The 3,132-nt window shown below is 34.3% G+C and overlaps 1 non-coding gene across 1 annotated transcript; it reads right to left on the bottom strand.

Moving 5' to 3' along the window:
- Positions 1-2,407: 2,407 nt before the first annotated feature.
- Positions 2,408-2,596, bottom strand: LOC119061147 (U2 spliceosomal RNA). The gene has a single exon (XR_005084729.2). It is a non-coding gene; the product is annotated as a U2 spliceosomal RNA (small nuclear RNA).
- Between the last annotated feature and the right edge of the window lie 536 nt (positions 2,597-3,132).

Genomic DNA, 3,132 nt, shown 5'->3' on the forward strand with positions numbered 1-3,132 from the left:
GAGCTGGAAGCTATGTAGGTGCCATTAGCAAATGAATAGATAAAAAAAGTATGGTACATATAAACAATGAAATTCTATGCAGCAGAAAGAAAGGAGCTCCTACCCTTTTCAACAGTATGGATGGAAATGGAAAACATGCTGAGTAACATAAGTCAGGCATTGAAAGACAGGTACCATATGATCTCACCTTTAACAGGAAGCTAAACAACAAAACAAACAAGCAAGCAAAATAAAAACAAAGACACTGAAATAGAGAACAAAGGGACAGTGACCAGAAGGAAGAGGAGAGGAAATTTCAGGGGGAAAAGGAAAAGAATTTACAGGAACTAGTATAAAGTACACATGGACAACAACGAAGGGGTTGTAGAAATGGAAGGGAGGTGGGGAGCACTGCGGGTGTGGGTTGCGATGGCACTAAAAGACAGAAAACTGTACTTGAACAATATTTAAATTAAAAAAATCATGTTATTCAGCCTTTGCAAAAAAAATGCTGGGAAATGACTGACTGCCATGCCCAGCATGGCAGTTAATCAATAAGGAGCAACAGAAGCATTAAAACACAGTTCTGCTTCCATTATGCACAATGATGACTACTTCTGTAGAAGTAGAAAAACAAAACCTAATTAGGCTTTGTTTTCCACCCATATGATTACACAAAACTACTAGCAGAGAAAAGATATTCCATAATTTCTGAGCCTCTCACTAGGATATTTTAAATCATCTGCATTCAGAGTTCTCTTGGAACACCAGTAGAACTTAATAAGAAATATTCGAACATTTCACACTTCAATGTATCCTGGATGGGATCCTGGGACAGAAAATGGACATTTGGCAAAAACTAAGAAAATGTGAGAAATACTATAGACTTCAGGTAATAATGCGTCACTATTGGTTCATTAACTCTGACAAATGTCACACACTAATGTAAAATAATGGGAAATTGAGTATGAGGTAGAAGGGAATTCACAACCTTCCTGTAAACCTAAAGCTATGGTAGTATAAAGATTTCTTTAAAAGCTACTGTGAATCCTGTGACTCTTTACCTAATACATACTCTTTACTTAACATTAACACTTTATTAGCACTGGGATATAATGAAATTTTTGAGTCACAGGTACCATATGTATTGATTTCTATTCCCTAGAGTAATGATTCTTGCAGAATCTGTTAGGAAGGAAAGTGTGAAAGCCACTTTCTACTCCAAAGGACAGTAAGAGGCCTGATTTGAGGAATATTCCAATTCATAGTATCTCAAAAACAGAAGAGAGCACTGGACTGAGAGTAAAACAAAACCTGCATTCTAATACTGAATTAGTAACCAACTATGTCAAACACTTCATTACTTTGAGCCTGTTTTCTCATCTGCAAATAAGAGTGCCCAAGTGTGTTTTAGCTTAAAGGTCACAGTCCAACTAGAATATTATCCCAAAAATGTTTATTCTACTAGAAGTGAAATATATGATTGAGATAATGCACATTAGAATACAATACTTTAATACGAGCCAAAAAGTAATTGTCCGCTTTATTTCCTGTCTTTTTGGCCTACTATCAAGCAACTAGTGTATTTTTATCAAGAGTATTTTGTCATAAATAAAAAGTGGATATTACAGCCATCTAACTCACCTATTTTTACATTTTAAGCTATACCACATTTATTTCACAAATATACAGGTACTGTGTACCTCCTTTGCTACCAAGAAGCAAACAATACAAAATATAGCTAATAAAAACTATAATTTAAAAATACTTTCATAATATGTTCCCGAGTTTTTCTGCACTCATCTCTTTACCATTTCCATAACACTCTCAATGACAGAAAGCACGGAAAATGCACAAATGTAATCATTTTAAGCACACCAGGTCAAATTTTTAGCAACAGTTTTAAAACAAATCTAAGAGCTTTAAGAAAGCTCATTAACTGTCAAAAACATCTTCTTTTTATTACTCTGAGTTTCAAATTTCATAAATCCTAAGACAAAATTAAACTGCAACAATGAGAACACTAAATATCAACTAGAAAATGCAGACTTCCCATGTTAAATATGCTAATAATCTAGCAACAACTACTATAGATTCCTATTGGACTTCCACAAATGACTAAGTTTGGTTAATAAAAACTACCTGCCACAAATATCATGTAATACTTGGCCCTTTCAAAATTATTTTCATACTCTCATATGTTCAGTGCTAGAGAAAAAAAAACATGTTTAAGTAAACAATGCCATCCACAAAATGAAAACTATCAATCATAATAAAATGCACCATTTTTTTACTTAATCTTCAATCATCCACAGGTACTAAGCACAATTCTTAAAAGGTAATAGCTCCATCACAAGCACACTCGATTTCAAACATAAGTATAGTAATTGAAGTTGTAACATTAAAAGGTCACTTTTTTGTGTCCCCAAGGTGGTGCACCATTTGTAGAAGTACCACAATACCAGGTTGATGCTCGGAGTGGGTGGAGCAAACTCTTATTCCACCTGCCAGCTTTAAAATTTCATTGAAGATAACATCCTCGGGAAGAGGATGTGTCAGATATCAAACTGATAATAACATACTACACTTGATCTCAGCCAAAAGGGCTAGAAATGATGAAAGGGTCACTTTTTCAATAAGTCTTGCTTCATTAGTCGCTCTGACCCAAAGTACACTGAAGTATTCCCCCAACGCTAGTATCACTGAAACGCTTACTACCTTTGACACTTGAAAATAATAAAGATGAGTTTTAACACAACTATTCATTAAAATATACATAGACTGTATCCTTAGGTATTAACTGAAAATTACCAATCACAATACACTGAAGGATTCCATTTTGGCACATAATTTGAAACTTATTTGTATTATGCTATGAGAACATGAAATATTAAACCACACTGTTCTATAATCTGCTTTCCAAAGGTCATCCGTATTAATGGTTTAAGTAGTAGATCTTACCATTTTTAACTTAACATTTTTAAATGGTCAAATTTCTACAACCTCGTCATTGAACTTACTTTCAAACTCTGTGCTCATAGGTAACTAAACACTGTATACAGAAGTCGAGCAGCTTCTCTCAGCAACCAGTGTTCTTCATTCACCTTCATTTTTTTCTGAGCTTTCATTTTCCTTGCACTGCAGTTTTCCACT

This window comes from Artibeus jamaicensis, unplaced genomic scaffold (genome assembly GCF_021234435.1).
Source record: "Artibeus jamaicensis isolate MK-2021 breed Jamaican fruit bat unplaced genomic scaffold, CSHL_Jam_final scaffold_612, whole genome shotgun sequence".
In the NCBI taxonomy this organism is placed as follows: Eukaryota; Metazoa; Chordata; class Mammalia; order Chiroptera; family Phyllostomidae; genus Artibeus; species Artibeus jamaicensis.